At 44.6% G+C, this 22,204-nt stretch overlaps 1 protein-coding gene across 2 annotated transcripts in view; it reads left to right on the forward strand.

Moving 5' to 3' along the window:
- The first annotated feature begins 12,022 nt into the window (after positions 1-12,022).
- LOC120063436 (protein FAM214B-like) overlaps positions 12,023-22,204 on the forward strand; it is a 54,085-nt gene continuing 43,903 nt past the window's right edge. For both annotated transcript variants that reach the window (XM_039013806.1, XM_039013810.1), the window contains exon 1: positions 12,023-12,393. The gene's annotated coding sequence lies outside the window, so the exon portion shown is untranslated. The remainder of the gene's footprint in view (positions 12,394-22,204) is intronic.

Consider the following 22,204-nt stretch of genomic DNA (forward strand, 5'->3'; position numbering starts at 1 on the left):
GAGTGGAATTACGGTGAAAAGGTGAGTTCTATATAATTGTGTTTACATAAATCAATGTCACACAGAATGTTGTGACACTACTCTTTAGATTGCCATTTTTTTCAATCCAATCTCAATATTTAAAGGGGAAATCTGCAATTGCTACATTCATTCTGGGACTTTAGAATTAATAATATATATAGCCATTAATTCTTATAATTGCCTCATGAGCTTAGTACAACTGTCACCCTGTCTAATCCCCCCCCCCCCCCCCCCCCCCCCATGTGTCCTTGCACATTACTCTAGCCCCCCCATCCCTAAGCTGTGTACCCAAAAAAGGTGACAGGGAAGCAGCTTTATGGTTTGAACTGCCGATTGCCCCTTTAACATATTTAGTTGTGATCTCCATTCACTTAGTGTTGATTGGTGACAGAGAGATTAGGCTGTTACCTGTAGTTCCTCTGAAGAGATGGACACCTCTTCTTCTTCTGGACGATCTCCTTCTCCTACTGGGACTGTCTTTTTACCCCCTTCCTATCATGTGGAACAGTCTGTAAGTAACTCATCACATTACCTATCTCTAGTCCAGTGTGTTACGTGCAGCTTGCTGAAGGAAGACTAAGCATCAGCAAGACATATGTAACGCACTGGACCAGAGCTACACATGACCCACTTCATTCACATACTGAAAGTCACAGTTGTGTATTTATTACTAGTTATAATTGAATAGATGTTGAATTAGTGTTTTAATATTGTAATAAAAACATGAATACATATCCTGAGTTCATTTCCAAAATAATGTGTAGATTTTTCTTTGCTACCAGCTACAAGCAGCCAGAGAAGAGCTGTATAGAGAAGGAAGTCCACATGCTTGAGCTGATAGGCAAGATAGACGAACTAGACAGACTTCAGTGCGCCTCTGGGAGAAGAAGAAGAAGAATGGAGGAATGGAGTAATGGAGAAGAACGAGATAATAGAACAATTACAGTCTGAGACAGCCAATCCCAGAACCTTTTTAAAAGAAGATAGGAGTATAATGAATAATGGAAGAGATCCTGAGTGAAAGAGCCAGAGACTGAGGGAGGCAGTGAGACAGAGACTGAGGGAGGCAGTGAGACAGAGACTGAGGGAGGCAGAGAGACAGATACTGAGGGAGGCAGAAAGACAGAGACTGAGGGAGGAAGTGAGACAGAGACTGAGGAATGCAGAGAGACAGATACTGAGGGAGGCAGAGAGACAGATACTGAGGGAGGCAGAGAGACAGATACTGAGGGAGGCAGAGAGACAGATACTGAGGGAGGCAGAGAGACAGAGACTGAGGGAGGCAGAGAGACAGAGACTGAGGGAGGCAGAGAGACAGAGACTGAGGCAGAAAGAGACCCTGAAGCGTAGGATAGCCGGCTCCAACAGGAGGAGATCAACAGACTCCAATAACTGCTGGAGCTACTGATGGAGGGCCTACAACTGGCCCAGGTAAGACATGTCAACTACTGATGGAGGGCCTACAACTGGCCCAGGTACAGTAAGACATGTCAACTACTGATGGAGGGCCTACAACTGGCCCAGGTAAGACATGTCAACTACTGATGGAGGGCCTACAACTGGCCCAGGTACAGTAAGACATGTCAACTCCTGATAGAAGGCCTACAACTGGCCCAGGTAAGACATGTCAGCTACTGATGGAGGGCCTACAACTGGCCCAGGTAAGACATGTCAGCTACTGATGGAGGGCCTACAACTGGCCCAGGTAAGACATGTCGTTGTCATTATTATTATCATAAGGCAGTGTATATTTCACCAGCTGAAAATGATTGGCGGTGGACAGTGCTATGCTAACCCAGTGTTAACATCATGCCTTTCCCTAACCTTAACCTTAATTTAACCTCACTGAAACTATATCTACCCTTAACCCAACCCTAGGTCCTGAACCGAACCATAACCCTAACCTTAATTTACCTCGACCTCTATGCCTAAACTTACCCTTAACCCAACCCTAGGTCCTAAACCTAACCATAACCCTAACCTTAATTTACCTCGACCTCTATGCCTAAACTTACCCTTAACCCAACCCTAGGTCCTAAACCTAACCATAACCCTAACCTTAATTTACCTCTATGCCTAAACTTACCCTTAACCCAACCCTAGGTCCTAAACCTAACCATAACCCTAACCTTAATTTACCTCGACCTCTATGCCTAAACTTACCCTTAACCCAACCCTAGGTCCTGAACCGAACCATAACCCTAACCTTAATTTACCTCGAACTCTATGCCTAAACTTCAGAGTTCGTACTGTTAGGTGACCTAAACTGGGATATGCTTATCACCCCAGCCCTCCTACAATCTAAGCTAGATGCCCTCAATCTCACACAAATTATTAAGGAACCTACCAGGTACAACCACAAATCCATCAACACAACCCTCATAGATGTCATCCTGACCAACCTGCCCTTTAAATACACCTTTTCTGTCTTCAACCAGGATCTCAGTGATCACTGCCTCATTGCATGGGTCCGTAATGGGTCCACGGTCAAACGACCACCCCTCATCACTGTCAAACGCTCCCTAAAACAATTCAGCGAGCAGGCCTTTTTAATCGACCTGGCCTGGGTATCCTGGAAGGATATTGACCTCATTCCGTCAGTAGAGGATGCCTGGTTATTCTTTAAAAGTGTTTCCTCACCATCTTAAATTAGCATGCCCCATTCAAAAAATATGAACTAAGAACATATATAGCCCTTGGTTCACTCCAGACTTGACTGCCCTTGACCAGCACGAAAACATCCTGTGGTGTACTGCATTAGCATTGAATAGCCCCCACGATATGCAACTTTTCAGGGAAATTAGGAACCAATATACACAGGCAGTTAGGAAAGCAAAGGCTAGCATTTTCAAACAGAAATTTGCATCCTGTAGCACAAACTCCAAAAAGTTCTGGGACACTGTAAAGTCCATGGAGAAAAAGAGCACCTCCTCCCAGCTGCCCACTGCACTGAGGCCAGGAAACACTGTCACCACCGATAAATCTACGATAATTGACAATTTCAAGAAGCATTTTTCTGCGGCTGGCCATGCTTTCCACCTGGCTACCCCAACCCTGGTCAACAGCTGGTCAACTCCTGCATTCTAATGGTACCTGGATCCTCCTAGCTCCTGCATTCTAATGGTCCCTGGATCCTCCTAGCTCCTGCATTCTAATGGTTCCTGGATCCTCCTAGCTCCTGCATTCTAATGGTTCCTGGATCCTCCTAGCTCCTATATTCTAATGGTTCCTGGATCCTCCTAGCTCCTGTATTCTAATGGTTCCTGGATCCTCCTAGCTCCTGTATTCTAATGGTACCTGGATCCTCCTAGCTCCTGCATTCTAATGGTTCCTGGATCCTCCTAGCTCCTGCATTCTAATGGTTCCTGGATCCTCCTAGCTCCTATATTCTAATGGTTCCTGGATCCTCCTAGCTCCTATATTCTAATGGTTCCTGGATCCTCCTCGCCCCTGTATTCTAATGGTACCTGGATCCTCCTAGCTCCTGTATTCTAATGGTACCTGGATCCTCCTAGCTCCTATATTCTAATGGTTCCTGGATCCTCCTAGCTCCTGTGTTCTAATGGTACCTGGATCCTCCTAGCTCCTGTATTCTAATGGTACCTGGATCCTCCTAGCTCCTATATTCTAATGGTACCTGGATCCTCCTAGCTCCTGTGTTCTAATGGTACCTGGATCCTCCTAGCTCCTGTATTCTAATGCTTCCTGGATCCTCCTAGCTCCTGTATTCTAATGCTTCCTGGATCCTCCTAGCTCCTGCATTCTAATGGTTCCTGGATCCTCCTAGCTCCTGTATTCTAATGGTTCCTGGATCCTCCTAGCTCCTGTATTCTCATGGTTCCTGGATCCTCCTAGCTCCTATATTCTAATGGTTCCTGGATCCTCCTAGCTCCTGTATTCTTAGCTGAATGAGAACATGGCTATGGTTCCTGGATCCTCCTAGCTCCTGTATTCTTAGCTGAATGAGAACATGGCTATGGTTCCTGGATCCTCCTAGCTCCTGTATTCTAATGGTTCCTGGATCCTCCTAGCTCCTGTATTCTAATGGTTCCTGGATCCTCCTAGCTCCTGTATTCTTAGCTGAATGAGAACATGGCTATGGTTCCTGGATCCTCCTAGCTCCTGTATTCTTAGCTGAATGAGAACATGGCTATGGTTCCTGGACCCTCCTAGCTCCTGTATTCTTAGCTGAATGAGAACATGGCTATGGTCCCTGGATCCTCCTAGCTCCTGTATTCTAATGGTTCCTGGATCCTCCTAGCTCCTGTATTCTAATGGTTCCTGGATCCTCCTAGCTCCTATATTCTAATGGTTCCTGGATCCTCCTAGCTCCTGTATTCTTAGCTGAATGAGAACATGGCTATGGTCCCTGGATCCTCCTAGCTCCTGTATTCTAATGGTTCCTGGATCCTCCTAGCTCCTGCATTCTAATGGTTCCTGGATCCTCCTAGCTCCTATATTCTAATGGTTCCTGGATCCTCCTAGCTCCTGTATTCTAATGGTTCCTGGATCCTCCTAGCTCCTGTATTCTAATGGTACCTGGATCCTCCTAGCTCCTATATTCTAATGGTTCCTGGATCCTCCTAGCTCCTGTATTCTCATGGTTCCTGGATCCTCCTAGCTCCTGCATTCTAATGGTTCCTGGATCCTCCTAGCTCCTGCATTCTAATGGTTCCTGGATCCTCCTAGCTCCTATATTCTAATGGTTCCTGGATCCTCCTAGCTCCTATATTCTAATGGTTCCTGGATCCTCCTCGCCCCTGTATTCTAATGGTACCTGGATCCTCCTAGCTCCTGTATTCTCATGGTTCCTGGATCCTCCTAGCTCCTGTATTCTAATGGTACCTGGATCCTCCTAGCTCCTGTATTCTAATGGTTCCTGGATCCTCCTAGCTCCTATATTCTAATGGTTCCTGGATCCTCCTAGCTCCTGTATTCTTAGCTGAATGAGAACATGGCTATGGTTCCTGGATCCTCCTAGCTCCTGTATTCTAATGGTTCCTGGATCCTCCTAGCTCCTGTATTCTAATGGTTCCTGGATCCTCCTAGCTCCTATATTCTAATGGTTCCTGGATCCTCCTAGCTCCTGTATTCTTAGCTGAATGAGAACATGGCTATGGTCCCTGGATCCTCCTAGCTCCTGTATTCTAATGGTTCCTGGATCCTCCTAGCTCCTGCATTCTAATGGTTCCTGGATCCTCCTAGCTCCTATATTCTAATGGTTCCTGGATCCTCCTAGCTCCTGTATTCTAATGGTTCCTGGATCCTCCTAGCTCCTGTATTCTAATGGTACCTGGATCCTCCTAGCTCCTATATTCTAATGGTTCCTGGATCCTCCTAGCTCCTGTATTCTCATGGTTCCTGGATCCTCCTAGCTCCTGCATTCTAATGGTTCCTGGATCCTCCTAGCTCCTGCATTCTAATGGTTCCTGGATCCTCCTAGCTCCTATATTCTAATGGTTCCTGGATCCTCCTAGCTCCTGTATTCTTAGCTGAATGAGAACATGGCTATGGTTCCTGGACCCTCCTAGCTCCTGTATTCTAATGGTTCCTGGATCCTCCTAGCTCCTGTATTCTTAGCTGAATGAGAACATGGCTATGGTCCCTGGATCCTCCTAGCTCCTGCATTCTAATGGTTCCTGGATCCTCCTAGCTCCTGTATTCTAATGGTTCCTGGATCCTCCTAGCTCCTGCATTCTCATGGTTCCTGGATCCTCCTAGCTCCTATATTCTAATGGTTCCTGGACCCTCCTAGCTCCTGTATTCTTAGCTGAATGAGAACATGGCTATGGTCCCTGGATCCTCCTAGCTCCTGTATTCTCATGGTTCCTGGATCCTCCTAGCTCCTGTATTCTCATGGTTCCTGGATCCTCCTAGCTCCTATATTCGAATGGTTCCTGGATCCTCCTAGCTCCTATATTCTAATGGTTCCTGGATCCTCCTAGCTCCTGTATTCTTAGCTGAATGAGAACATGGCTATGGTTCCTGGATCCTCCTAGCTCCTGTATTCTTAGCTGAATGAGAACATGGCTATGGTCCCTGGATCCTCCTGTTTCCTGGATCCCGCTATGGTTTCCACTAGTTACCACAGCCACAAATTCATTGGCTATATTGTAAAAGTTAATGAAAACAAACATTTGCTTTTTGTTGTTAATTTAAGGAAAGGATTAGGCATAAGGTTCGCAGAGTGGTTAGGGTTAAGGTTAGATTTAAAATCACATTTTAACATGCACCGATGTAATGGTCACATAAGCTCACTGCTAACAGTTGTTCTCATGCTACAGATTTTACTATCGACAGCCATCAACACCATTAAGCCACAGCCCTGCACAACTAACGTGCTGTTTCCTATTTAACTACAGGTATTTACACACGTTATATTTTGTGTTGTATTTTGTTCATGCCGGGTATGAAAATGTGATGCAAAGGATTTTACCATCGACAGCCATCAACGTCGTTAAGCCTTGCACAACTAACGTGCTGTTTCATATTTAACTACAGATAATACATAATGCTCAACTGGGACCACTGGCTGGTGGGATTTATTTGAACAAAACACAACACAATGATAGTACGATTAATTTATGTGCACTGGTGTCGAGACGTGGAGGGATCCGCGAGCCGGCTTCAAGAAGTACGGCGGTTGCTGATGCACACCGGAGGCGTGTTGTGCACGTGAACTGTTTTGCATTCTGCACGAGCGGAATTCTCAGGAGGCTCCTGGTAGCATGAGTGAATGGGGGAAATATAATATACTGTTCATTACTTGTATGTGGTGATAGTATGATTAGTTAGTGATGTAATTGTGCTGTTATGCTCGTAACTTTCCGATGCCAATTAACTTGAGTGCGACGCCACTTTTTGCCACAAGGTGGCGACAGAGATATTTATGAGGCTGTTTCTTTTGTTACTTTTCTGTGTTGATTCTTGTTAGAGGTGGGTGCAACTACTACTGAACTTTTATTTTGAGTGCATTATATTCAAGATGATTTTATAAGTGTGTTGATATTGATTGTGATTTTTATAAACTTTTATTTCCACCAACAACAACAACAACAAAATAATAAATGGAGAGTTTTGGGAGAGGTACAGTAGGGAGGTTCTCATGTTTAACCCTTCACCACCAGCGGGTAGGGGGCAGCTATTTCTCCACTTACTTCCACACCTCTGGCCAGGTCAACTGCACAGGCAAGTGTGCACCTTCCACATGATTTACAGCTACCTCAACTCAGTGCATTCGAGACAGTTTCACCTCGTCCTAGGAAGGAGGATGTGTCTATGGATTTCCTGGCGGGCATTGTTAAGGAGATAGCTCACTCCATAGGTGAAAATATTGCCTCTTGTTTGGAATCAAAGGCTATGGGAGATGGGGTGGAACTTCAGAAGGATGATTACGTTGGTGGTACCCATGTTGAGGCCACCTCTAGTCTAAATGTAGCAGTGGAAAATGATGTCAGGGAACCAGTGTGTTTCATGGGGCATGGTTCGGAGAAGTGCACGAGTGGGAGGAGATCATGTTAGTGTACATGTAGAAGAAGGGCTATGGTGGGCAGGAGAGGTCAGATGAAGTTTTGGGCAAGCTGATGGGGCGGCCACGGGATGTGGTAAGAATAAGCCTACGCAGTAACCCAGTTGACTTAAGCCAGGGCCCTAGACCGGTTTCTGACATTCTGAAGCATCACTTTAGCGACACAATCAACTCTGACATGCCCCTAGCTGATGTTTATTCTACATTGCCAATGGAAGGTGAGACTCCATTTGATTACTGGATCAGACTGAACAGAGCCATAGAGGTGGCAGAGGACTGTTTGAAGAGGCAGAATAATGAGCTAGACAATCCATCACGTGTTCTGACTGTCATGTTCATCAAGCACTGTCTGAACCCAGAGCTGTCGTTGATAGCCATGAGCAAACCATTGCACGAGTAGACGGCTGCGGAGGTCCATGGCAGGCTGGAGGAGTACCAGAGGAAGTGCAAGGCTCCACGTCCCTTGCGGCTGGCCCCACTGGTCACCACACTGACGCAGGAAGTAAGTAGGCCAGTGTCGCCTGTTGCAAACTGCCCGGACCCCTTGCCGCAGCCCACAAATGGCTCATCCGAGGCATTGGATCGTGTGATTGCCATGCTTGAACGGGTCTTGGAGCAGAGGCCTCAGCAACCTGTAGGCGGCTATGATAACCGTTTCCAGAGGAGGCCCAGGAGAAGGGAGAACCCATCTTTGCAATGCAAAGTGTGTGGGGATGCAAATCACAGCATCATAGATCATTGTTATTCACACCACCTCTGCTTCCTCTTTTATGCAGCTGTGCCCACACACGTCAAGGATGTCCAGCCGCTTCATTGGTAACTCCCGTCGCTCCGTCAAACAGGAACACGGCTCAGCGGCAGGAAAACTAGCGGTCCCGCACGGGGTGGGGGGGCAGTGCTGGACCTTGTGAGGTGCCCCAATCAGATAGTGGTGTAGACTGTGGTGCCCCAATCAGATAGTGGTGTAGACTGTGGTGCCCCAATCAGATAGTGGTGTAGGTGCTGCTGGCGAATAAGGGTGAATGTGGAAAGAGGAAGCTGGCTGATTGTTGGGAGAACAACCTCTATATTGTTACTGAGAAGAATAGTGACATCCACATCTTCAAGATACAGAATATGTCAACTAGCCAGGAGAAAACAGTCCACCATAATCTGTTAATGCCTGTAAACTTCTTGCTTCTCCCTCATACTACCTTGAAAGACACCTAATAAGGGAGACAGTGAGGATCAGAGTGAGGAGGTGGAGGCCTCATCCATGAATGATATACCAGAAATGGACATGGATGAGAGGACTAGTGTGTGGGTATCAGAGCAGACCTCCGGAGGAAACACAGTCGGAGCCCTCTGAAGAAGAGACCCCAGATGTGCTGAAAGATGGGCCACTGGTGAGGGACCCTCAGAACTCACCACATTCTGAGGGTGCCACTGGTGGCACAAGCGTGTCAGAGGTAACCTTTGGAGAAGAAATGTCCGAACCCTCTGAAGAAGAAAGGCATTCTGAAGATGCCGCTGGTAGCACAAGCTCCAGCAACAGTCACAGAACCTTTGACCTTGACTATCCACCGACTGTGGACAGTGACCCATCAATGGTGGTTGTAGTTAAACAGGTTAGCCGTAATGATAACTCTGCTAGGCCTGTCAGGTCAGGGGCTGGTCGGGTTAGGAAACGCCCAGTGAGACTCATAGAGACTATGCAAACACAGAGGGTTTTTCATACGGCGTTCGTTAGAATACCTGTGTGGGTGTAGGATTAGAATCCAATTTGGTCTGTAGATTTCCAGGTCTTTAGCCCATTTTTGGGGGTTTTACTTTCAAGAAGCCCCATGGAGGTAATGGGTCATAGGTCAAGTAGGCCAAGGTTTTTCTGTCTGAGGTTCTTATTGTCACCGAGAGTACTGAACATGTAACAGGCATGTTTTCCTACAGGGTATTTAAATTCCCCTAATTCTCTTCAGAGAATAGTCTTTGGTGACATATGTATTGCATACCTCATTTTGTTTTTATTTAGATTATTTCTTTATAGTATATAGGTGTAAATCAACAGGGGAGAATGTAACAGGGTTGGTTATGTTTCCACTTGCCTCTAAAGAAATATGTATTTAATGTTCAATCATTCTTATTGGTTGGTTCAATTCCAATGACAATAAGGTGTGTTGTTATTGGCCCCGCTTGCAGATAGGGGGAGATGGCGAACGTCAGGTCTCCCCAGTATGGAAATGTGATGCAAGGGGTAGGTCACGTTCTGAATACTGTATTCTATTTTTATATTTTACAATGTGTTCAAGTTTTCTGTACATTCCCGATTCATACATGTGTGGGAATAAGGTACCTGTTAGGGATTGAGGGGCTTTCTTGGATGTGCTTTAGTATATGATTGCTGTACAGTATATAAGTGTGTTAGCTAGCATTCACCGATGTAATGGTCAGATAAGTGTGTTAGCTAGCATTCACCGATGTAATGGTCAGATAAGTGTGTTAGCTAGCATTCACCGATGTAATGGTCAGATAAGTGTGTTAGCTAGCATTCACCGATGTAATGGTCAGATAAACTCACTGTTAACAGAGCTGTTTTAATGCTACAGATTTGACCATCGACAGCCATCAACACCACTAAACTCTGCACAACTAACGTGCTGTTTCCTATTTAACTACAGATAATACATAATGCTCAACTGGGACCACTGGCTGGGGGGATTTCTTTGAACAAAACACAACACAAGGATAGTACGATTAACTTCTGTTACATAGCTTAAATTGTTGTTAATCTAACTGCACTGTCCAATTTACAATAGCTATTACCGCGAAATAATATAATGCTATTGTTTCAGGAGAGTGCACAGTTATGAACTTGAAAAGGTATCTATTAACCAATTAGGCACATTTAGGCAGACTTGATACAACATTTTTAACAGACATACAATGGTTCATTGGATCAGTCTAAAATGTTGCGCATACACTGCTGCCATCTAGTGGCCAAGATCTATATTGCGCCTAAACTGGAATAATACATTGTGGCCTTGCGTTTCAAAGATGATTAAAAAAGCATGTTTTTTTCTTTGTATTATCTTTTACCAGATCTAATGCGTTATATTCTTCTTCATTAATTTTACATTTACTCAAACTTCAAAGTGTTTCCTTTCAAATGGTATCAAGAATATGCATATCCTTTCTTCAGGTCCTGAGCTACAGGCAGGTAGATTTGGGTATGTCATTTTAAAATGGAAAAAAAAAAAGAGTCCGATCCTTACGAGGAAGATAAATTGAAGAAATGGGTGGCGGGGATTATGACTTTGTGGCAGTGGTAACTAATGACGACCTTCTTGAACCCTCCTAGCTTCTGTATTTTTATGGTTCACGAACCCTCCTAGCTCCTGTATTCTAGCTGAATGAGAACATGGCTATGTGGAAATCGCTGTTGAAAACAGACAGGATTAAAGCTTATAGTGCAGTCGCAGTAGAACTATGTCATCATCAGCTGTCTGTCTCGTCATTGACAGCTTCAGTAACCATTAGAAGGCTATCATAAATGTCAATTATAGAATGGTCAGTTGTTTCATGAGAATTATGTTCAAGGATTTGTGAGATTTAAAGTTGTTTTTGTGAAGGGTTTGGATTGATGTGGGCCTCTAATTGTAGAGACTTCAGCTCCATTCGTCTCGTGTTTGCGTTCTGCAACCTGGGATGTGTTCAGGAAGTTTTTATGTTCTGGAACAATCAGTTGAACGGAAACGGTACTGTATTGAACGAGCAGTTGAAAAACGGGGGAAGGTTTGGTTTGTGGGTTGGCTAACCCACTGCCCTTTAAACACGTCACGCATTCCTTCAAGCCACACCTCGCCACACCCACCAAACGGGAGCAAACGTACCTCAAAGTCTATACTGATCTGTTCAAGAACATAGAAGAAAGTTTTTGGGAAACGTGTCGTTCAATACAAACCGTTCCGCAACATAGTAAACGTTCAAGCGAACTGAATGCACCTCTGGAGGAGAAGCGGGGACAAATAACACGTGTACTGGGCGTGTCTTAGCTAAACGTCACAAACGCCTAAACTAATGATCGTCCGAGATATTTGAATATATTTGTTAAATCAAAAACGAGCGAACTCTGGTTGGTTCGTGGAAATCCAACTGCCCAATCGCTTAAATGACAGGTGCCCAGCTGGCCGTAAACTCCACCCCAATTTATTTTTCAGCAAACCCCGGAAACATCGTTGTTTAAAGTGTTTTCAATAGTTACCACAGCCACAAAGTCAAAATGGGCAATATTGTGAAAATTCATGAAAAAAAACAATTTGAGTTTTGGTATTAATTTAAGGTTATGGTTAGGCATAAGGTCACTAGTGCGGTTAAGGTTAGGGTTGAGGTTAGGGTTTAAAATCAGATTTTAAGAAGATAAATTGTATAAATAGGCGGGGTTTATGACTTTGTGACTGTGGTAGCTAGTGACGACCTGTTTAAAGGGACACTGAGCTATTTCATGGGCGAGGGCGAAAACAGCTGAAGCGCAGAAAAGCAGATACATGCAAAATAGTCAGCAAGCAAAGGAGCTAGCTAGCTATGTGGTCAGAGAGGAGAGGAGAGACGACAAGACGAGACTGAAAATTTCGATGATCAACGATGCAATCAACTTCTCTTCGAAGATAGCTAACGTTGGTGTTGATAGCAATCCGATTGATCTTTGAATGTGAAAAGAGACACTTGATGTGAAATCGGACAGGGCTGTCCTGAAGCAAAGATAAAAGGCAAAAAGTTAAACTCCGCTTCTGAGATGAAGGAAATGTCTAGTTAACACTTTATGTGTCAAGCCTGTCTTCCCCTTCGTGTAGCTGATAGTTACAGCTCTGGTGAGTAACAAAGCTTTTTCATGGTTACTGAATTCTGTTCTGTAAGCTAGCTAACGGCTGATTTACTGCTTACATTTTGTAAAAACATGGTGTCAATACTATTGTACTATTGTAATGACGTTATAACAACTAAATGTGTATTTCAGGGTTATAAATGTGGACAGTGGTCTTTGTGAAAAACATACAAATGATGCAAGACCTCAATCTTATATAGGCAGCTGGCTACATGGTAGTTTAGAGTATTGTCGTATTGAATAATTTTCTTCGGCATTTGAAATTCAGCCTAGCCCAGATGACATTGTCATGACACACACACACATAAGTAAACTACTGTGTGTCTTCGTAGGGGGCGTTCCTCCGCTTTGTTTGCCATCCTCATTCTTCACAAGAAAAATGTATGTGCGCGCCGGGGGTGCGTGCGTGTGCAGAATAAGGACAAGGAGATGAAGTCTCCTGACTTGCCATTATAAACGGGCGTGTGTGTTTAATACACACAGTCTGCAATGCATGCGTGCCTTCCCTTAACTACATACAGATGCAATGCATTACGCTTGGTACTGTACTGTACTGTGCTGTCTGTAGGTCGTAGCCTAACCCTATATGAGCGAGGGATCACCCCACCACCACACACATGCTATAAATCTGAGTTGATGACGATATCATGGCGGTCGAATAACCGTGAATAATATCGCTGTAACTAATCGTTTAAGAGAGGTAAGGGAACCCCGCCATCCAAAGCACTAGCCAGGTTCCATTGTTCTGTAAGGGGAGCTGCTGCTGCTAGATAGATGGGATTGCATTGGAGAGAGGCTACCATCTGCAATGGGAGATAGACAGCAGCTGTGGACCAATACTGACCTTAAACCGGCAATGTTGCGGTTATTGCTGCTGCTATGTTGCACACATTCATGCAGCAATTGAGTAACCTTTGTTACTGTGATAAGAAGTGCAGTGATGTAGGTGTGTGTGTGTGTGTGTGTGTGTGTGTGTGTGTGTGTGTGTGTGTGTGTGTGTGTGTGTGTGTGTGTGTGTGTGTGTGTGTGTGTGTGTGTGTGTGTGTGTGGATCAGCTCATGCATTGATAGGTAATGTCTGGTTTGATTGTGCAGTGCTGCAGGGATATTCCCTTTGTCTTCACAAGCAGGGCAAGATAACATTGCATTTGCAAACATATTACATGTGCACACACACACACACACACACACACACACACACACATACATACATACATACATACATACATACATACATACATACATACATACATACATACATACATACATACACACATACATACATACATACATACATACATACATACATACATACATACAAACCCCCTACAGACAGACCTACAGGCCGTTCTAAACATGCTTGTCCACAGTCTGTCCTGAGCCCAGCTCTGCTCTGGACATCCTCAGTGTGAAGGCTTATAAGATGTACTCTTCTCTACTAGTGACCTACTGGGACCTGACAGAGGATATTACAAATGATAATTAGGACGTAGTCTTCTCTACTAGTAACCTGGTGGGACCTGACAGAGGATAAATTATGATTATTTAAGGGTGTATGTAGCAGAAGTGACTGCACTGTTCAATGCATTGATTCATGTGTGACAGAGTGAAATCAATGTTTCACATACAGTCAATCCTCTGCCTCTCTCTGTCTGTCTGTTTGTGTGTGTGTGTGTGTGTGTGTGTGTGTGTGTGTGTGTGTGTGTGTGTGTGTGTGTGTGTGTGTGTGTGTGTGTGTGTGTGTGTGTGTGTGTGTGTGTGTGTGTGTGTGTGTGTGTGTGTGTGTGTGTGTGTGAATAAACTAAATACGTCAAATAAAGCACTTTGCTGCTCTACAACACGTGTAGCCTGGATCGGGATCGTTGAGAGAATTAAACCACATTTGCAATCTCTTCGCGGACAGACTACATAAACCTCAATTGCATTGCGTCGTGCCTAAGAATAGCTCTTTTTAAAGGCACACGTAGCCTACATATCAAGGCATACACACAAACGATCTAGGTCAAACTACTATGAGCATTGATCAGCAGTCAAGTTTAAAGATAGTGGACTTTCAAGAAGCAAATTGTCACCGGCCACATCATCATAGTGATGGAGTTTGCAAACATCCAAATCTAATCATCAACAAACAACAAACGTGATGTTCTCTCTAACCTTGTGTGTGTGTGTGTGTGTGTGTTTCAATCAGCCACAAACAAAGTTAAACTCTCCACAGGCTGGTTCAGACACGCTGTTTGCTTTGACTCAACAACACATCAGCTGAGAGGACACACTGTAAACAAACACACACAAACACTCCTCAGTCCTCTCTCTCTGTGTTCTGTGTTCGTTAACATACCAAGGCCTCTGCCAAACTAAACCTTTCAACTGTCAGACAGACTCAGATCCTAACAAAATACCTGTGTAGAGCCTGTGTATGAATAGAGCCCATGTAAAGCCTGTGTACGATTAGAGACTGTGTACGAGTAGAGCCCGTGTGGAGCCCATATAGAGCCCGTATAGAGTCCGTGTACGAATAGAGCCCGTATGGAGCCTGTGTGGAGCCCGTGTAGAGCCCATGTACAAATAGAGCCCGTATAGAGCCCGTGTACGAATGGAGCCCGTGTGGAGCCCGTATAGAGCCTGTGTACGAATATAGCCCGTGTAGAGCCCGTATAGAGCCTGTGTACGAATAGAGCCCATATAGAGCCTATGTATGAATAAAGCCTGTGTACGAATAGAGCCCGTATAAATCAAATCAAATCAAATTTTATTTGTCACATACACATGGTTAGCAGATGTTAATGCGAGTGTAGCGAAATGCTTGTGCTTCTAGTTCCGACAATGCAGTAATAACCAACAAGTAATCTAACCTAACAATTCCACAACTACTACCTTATACACACAAGTGTAAAGGGATAAAGAATATGTACATAAAGATATATGAATGAGTGATGGTACAGAACGGCATAGGCAAGATGCAGTAGATGGTATAGAGTACAGTATATACATATGAGATGAGTAATGTTGGGTATGTAAACATAAAGTGGCATAGTTTAAAGTGGCTAGTGATACATGTATTACATAAAGATGGCAAGATGCAGTAGATGATATAGAGTACAGTATATACATATACATATGAGCTGAGTAATGTAGGGTATGTAAACATTATATTAAGTGGCATTGTTTAAAGTGGCTAGTGGTACATTTTTACATAATTTCCATCAATTCCCATTATTAAAGTGGCTGGAGTTGAGTCAGTATGTTGGCAGCGGCCACTAAATACAAGAGGCGCTGCTGCGCCTTCTTCACAACGCTGTCTGTGTGGGTGGACCAATTCAGTTTGTCCGTGATGTGTACACCGAGGAACTTAAAACTTTCCACCTTCTCCACTACTGTCCCGTCGATGTGGATAGGGGGGTGCTCCCTCTGCTGTTTCCTGAAGTCCACAATCATCTCCTTTGTTTTGTTGATGTTGAGTGTGAGGTTATTTTCTTGACACCACACTCCGAGGGCCCTCACCTCCTCCCTGTAGGCCGTCTCGTCGTTGTTGGTAATCAAGCCTACCACTGTAGAGCCCGTGTAGGGCACGTATAGAGCCTGTGTATGAATAAAGCCTGTGTAGAGCCCATGTGGAGCCCGTATGGAGCCCGGATAGAGCCTGTGTACTAATGTATCCCGTATAGAGCCCGTGTAGAGCCCGTGTACAAATAGAGCCCATGTGGAGCTCGTGTAGAGCCTGTGTACGAATAGAGCCCGTATAGAGCCTGTGTACAAATGGAGCCCGTATAGAGCCCATGTACGAATAGAGCCGGTATAGAGCCTGTGTACGAATAGACCTCGTGTGGAGCTTGTATAGAACCTGTGTATGAATAGAGCCCATGTAGAGCCCGTTTACAAATAGAGCCCATCTGGCGCCCGTGTATAGCCCGTATAGAGCCCCTATAGAGCCCGTGTACTAATAGAGCCCATGTAGAGCCCATTTACAATGGCGCCCATGTAGAGCCCGTATAGAGCCTGTGTACGAATGGAGCCCGTGTGGAGCCCGTATAGAGCCTGTGTACGAATAGAGCCCATATAGAGCCCGTCTAGAGCCCATATAGAGCCTCTGTACAAATATAGCCTGTGTAGGGCCCATATAAAGGCTGTGTAGAGCCCGTGTAGAGCCCGTATGGAGCTCGTGTAGAGCCCATAAATGAATAGAGCCTGTGTAGAGCCTGTATAGAGCCCGTGTACAAATAGAGCCCGTATAGAGCCTGTGTACGAATAGAGCCCGTGTGGAGCTTGTATAGAACCTGTGTATGAATAGAGCCCATGTAGAGCCCATTTACAAATAGAGCCCATGTGACGCCCGTGTATAGCCCATATAGAGCCTGTGTACTAATAGAGCCCATGTAGAGCCCGTTTACAAATAGAGCCATTGTGGCACCCATGTAGAGCCCGTATAGAGCCTGTGTATGAATTGAGGCCGTATAGAGCCCGTGTAGAGCCCGTGTACGAATAGAGCCTGTATAGAGCCCATGTGGAGCCTTTGTATGACTAGAGCCTGTATAGAGCCCTTGAGGAGCCCATATAGAGCCTGTGTACGAATAGCGCCCGTGTTCAAGTAGAGCCCGTATAGAGCCTTTTTTTGCCTTTGTATGAATTGAGCCTGTGTAAAAATAGAGCCAGTGTACGAATAGAGCCCGTGTGGAGCCCATGTGGAGCCCGTATACGAATGGAGCCCGTGTGGAGCCCGTGTGGAGCCTGTGTACGTGTAGAGCCCGTGTAGAGCCCGTATAGAGCTCATGTGAAGCACGTATAGAGCATGTGTACGGACATAGCCCATGTAGTGTCCGTATAGTGCCCGTGTAGAACCCGTTTTAAAAATAGAGCCTGTGTGGGGCCGCATAGAGCCCGTGTAGAGCCCGTATAGAGCCTGTGTACAAATAAAGCCCGCATAGAGGCGAATGGAGCCCGCATAGAGCCTGTGTACGAATGGAGCCCGCATAGAGCCTGTGTATGAATGGAGCCCGTTTGGAGCCCGTATACGAATATAGCCCGTATAGAGCCTGTGTACAAATAGAGCACCTGTAGAGCCCATGTATGAATAGAGCCTGTGTAGAGCCCGTGTAGAAATAGAGCCTGTGTAGAGCCTGTGTAGAAATAGGGCCTGTGTACGAATAGAGCCTGTATAGAGCCCGTGTAGAGCAAGTAAAGAGCCCGTGTACAAATAGAGCCCGTATAGAGCCTGTGTATGAATGTAGCCCGTGTGGAGCCCGTTAGATCCTGTGTGCGAATAGAGCCGGTGTATAGCCTGTGTGGAGCCCGTATAGAGCCCGTGTAGAAACCGTGTATGAATAGAGCCTGTATAGAGCCCGTGTAAAAATAGAGCCTGTGTACGAATAGAGCCCGTATAGAGCCTGTGTACGAATAGAGCCCGTATAGAGCCTGTGTATGAATGGAGCCCGTGTAGAGCCTGTGTACAAATAGAGCCCGTGTGGAGCCCGTGTACAAGTAGAGCCAGTATAGAGCCCGTGTACGAATAGAGCCCGTATAGAGCCTATGTACAAATAGAGCCCGTGTAGAGCCCGAATAGAGCCTGTGTAGAACCCGTGTACAAATAGAGCCCATGTACGAATAGAGCCAGAGTAGAGCCCGAATAGAGCCCATATGGAGCCCGTGTATGAATAGAGCCCGTATAGAGACCGGATAGAGCCTGTATAGTATGTTTTTACTCTGTGTGTACTTATCCCACAGCGCTAGGCTTAGTTTATAAGCCAGTCGTTAGCAAAGCACTCTCTCTCTCTCCATCCCTCAGGCTTGGACCATGGCACACACACACACACACACACACACACACACACACACACACACCATACATAATAACAGCATGCATGCACAAACACACACATGAACACACACACCACCCACCAACAGATAAAAGAAGAACTAAGGTGAACATAAAGATGTAACCACACACTCATCCTGGGGGCTTGTCCATTTTTGCGAGAGAGAGAGGGTGGAGGGGGGGGGGGAGCTTATTTGCGTCGCTCCATGAATAGGCCACATATTTTTCCAGGACATTCCATCCTGTGAGCTGCAGGAGCCTGTCACCAAGACTCCATTGCTTAAGACGGCAGTGACACACACATTCACACACACACACACACATTCACACACAGATACATTCACACACATACATTCACACACATACATTCACACACAGTTAAAGGCTGTTTTGGGAGTGTATGTGTCTGTATAGACAAATGTATGTGTGTGTATGTTTTGTGTAATGTGGAGGTGCCAGTGTGTTTTGTGTGTGAACAGGATGTTCTATGCTTCGTTCTGTTCAGCTGTACTCAGACACCCTTGAACAAGGGAGGGACTTGAGGGAGGAGGCCACCTCCTGTTTTCCTATATTGATGTGAACAAGGGCTCTTAAAGGGGCAGTGCTGTGTGTGTGTGTGTGTGTGTGGTAAACAGGGGGTGGCCTCCTGCCTTCTCAACTGAGATACAAAAGCTCCTCTTCTAAAGTTTGCATCATTGCTCAACTGAGGTGAAATAATTACTTTTTAATAATTTTTTGTTAATATAAGATCTCTTTTGCAAGTGAGGCCTGAATCAATGGCCACCTTTGTTCCTGTACCCAAGAAGGCAAAGATAACTGAACTAAATTACTATCGTCCCATAACGCTTACTTCTGTCATCATGAAGTGCTTTGAGAGACTAGTCAAGGATCATAGCACCTCCACCTTACCTGCCACCCTAGACCCACTTCAATTTGCATAACGCCCCAATAGGTCCACAGACGATGCGATCGCCATTACACTGCACACTGCCCTCTCCCATCTGGACAAGAGGAACCTATGTAAGAATGTTACCTATGTAAGAATGCTGTTCATCGACTACAGCTCAGCATTCAACACCATAGTACCCTCCAAGCTCATCATTAAGCTTGAGGCCCTGGGTCTCAACCCCGCCCCTGTGCAATTGGGTCCTGGACTTTCTGACGGGCCGCCCCCAGGTGGTGAAGGTAGGAAAAAACATCTCCACTTCGCTGATTCTCAACACTGGGGCCCCACAAGGGTGCGTGCTCAGCCCCCCCTGTACTCCCTGTTCACCCATGACTGCGTGGCCATGCACACCATCAACTCAATCATCAAGTTTGCAGATGACCCAACAGTAGAGGGCTTGATTACCAACAACGACGAGACAGCCTACAGGGAGGAGGTGAGGGCCCTCGGAGTGTGGTGTCAGGAAAACAACCTCTCACACAACGTCAGTAAAACAAAGGAGATGATCGTGGACTTCAGGAAACAGCAGAGGGAGCAGCCCCCTATCCACATCGACGGGACAGCAGTGGAGAAGGTGGAAAGTTTTAAGTTCCTCGGCGTACACATCACGGACAAACTGAAATGGTCTACCCACACAGGCAGTGTGCCTCCGCCTCTGGAGGCGGAAGAAACTTGTCCTGTCACCTAAAAACCTCACATAATTTTACAGATGCACAATTTAGAGAATCCTGTCGGGCTGTATCACCGCCTGGTACGGCAAATGCACCGCCCACAACCGCAAGACTCTCCAGAGGGTGGTGCGGTCTGCACAACGCATCACCGGGGGGCAAACTACCTGCCCTCCAGGATACCTACAGCACCCGATGTCACAGGAAGGCCAAAAAGATAATCAAGGACAACAACCACCCGAGCCACTGCCTGTTCACCCTGCTATCATCCAGAAGGCGAGGTCAGTACAGGTGTATCAAGCTGGGACCGAGAAACTGAAAAACATCTTCCATCTCAAGACCATCAGACTGTTAAACAGCCATCACTGACACGGAGAACCTGCCGCCTACATACAGACTCGAAATCATTGGCCACTTTAATAAATGGATCACTAGTCACTTTAATAATGCCACTTTAATAATGTTTACATATCTTACATTACTCATCTCATCTAATATGTATATACTGTATTCCATACCATCTAGTTCATCTTGCCTATGCTGCTTGGTCATCGCTCATCCATATATTTATATGTATATATTCTTATTCCATCCCTTAGATCTGTGTGTATTAGGTAGTTGTTGTGGAATTGTTAGATTACATGTCAGATATTGCTATACTGTCGGAACTAGAAGCACAAGCATTTCGCTACACTCGCATTAACATCTGCTAACCATGTGTATGTGACCAATAACATTTGATTTGAGTCCACAAATAAAACCAAACGAGTTCCATGTTATTTCAGCCATAACACCCACCATCATTAGAAACGGATAAGATTAGCATTACTGCAACATTATTTAGTTAAAATGTCATTTGCTCTCTGAGAAATTAAGCTAGTTTGATTGGCACCCAAATAGGTCCTTTTCATTTTTAAGATTCCCTTAATATTCAGTAAATATAGTACCCAACATCCGATTTGGACCAAACTTCTTCCTACAGTTGAGTAAGACATGAGGAATCCAATTAAATGGTAATAAGCCACCCAAAGACCCCCCACAACCCACACCAATCCACAACCCACACCAATCCACAACCCACACCAATCCCAACCCAATGCTTCAACCCAACTCTTCTGGAATAGTCCAACAAATGGCAGCTCTCTGAGAGGGCTATCCCTACAAGCATTTCGCTACACTCGCATTAACATCTGCTAACCATGTGTATGTGACCAATAAAATTGGATTTCATTTGGTACAATTCTCATATGAAGACTTTTCCTACAATCCCAAAACTTTTTAAAAGGTTATGATAACTCTAATAAAATCATACAATGATAAACCATTGCATGGCAGTCATAAAATGATTAGAAAACATATCTAGATGTAGTGTGATTAGTGAAATGTACTATTAAACCCAACCCATTACCATTATAAAACACTACAGTGCCCTTCAGAAAGTATTCACACCCCTTGAATTTGTCCACATGTTGTTGTGTTACAGCCTGAGTTTAAAATGGTTTACATGTAGATTGTGTTTCACTGATCTACACACAATACCCCATAATGGTAAAGTGGAATTATGTACAAAATAAATAACAAATTAATAAAAAATTAAAAGCGGAAATTGTATTGAGTCAATAAGTATTCAATCCCTTTGTTATGGCAAACCTAAATAACTTCCGGAGTAAAAATGTGCTTAACAAATCAGATAGGTTTCATGGACTCACTCAGTGTGCAATAATAGTGTTTAACAGGATTTTTAACAATGACTGCCCCATCTCTCTACCCCACACATACAAGTATCTGTAAGGCCCCTCAATTGAGCAGTGAATTTCAAGCACAGATTCATACACAAAAACCAGGGGAGTTTTTCCAATGCCTCGCAAAGAAGGGCACCTATTAGTATAGACATTTGAAAATCCCTTTTAACATGGTGAAGTTCTTAATGGCTGTCTAGCAATGATCAACGATCAATTTGACAGAGCTTGGAGAATTTTAAAATTAGTGAATAGTGGGCAAATATTGTACTGTACAATCCAGGTGTGCAAAGCTCTTAGAGACTTACCCAGAAAGACTCACAGCTGTAATCGCTGCCAACGGTGATTCTAACATGTATTGACTCAGGGGGTTGAATACTTATCTCATCAAAATATATGTGTTTTATTTTCTATTAATAATAATAAAAAACAATTTTTGCATTTTTCTTCCACTTTGACATTAGAGTATATTGTGTAGATCTTTGAAAAACAAGACAATTAAATCAATTTTAATCACAACAAAATGTGAAAAAAGTTAAAGGGTGTGATTACATTCTGAAGGCTCCATTGGAGATCATAACCTTGAAACCATTATAACTGCTGTAGGCTAATAGTTTGCTTGTTCACCAGGAATAG

Source organism: Salvelinus namaycush, chromosome 18 (assembly GCF_016432855.1).
Source record: "Salvelinus namaycush isolate Seneca chromosome 18, SaNama_1.0, whole genome shotgun sequence".
Lineage (NCBI taxonomy): Eukaryota > Metazoa > Chordata > Actinopteri > Salmoniformes > Salmonidae > Salvelinus > Salvelinus namaycush.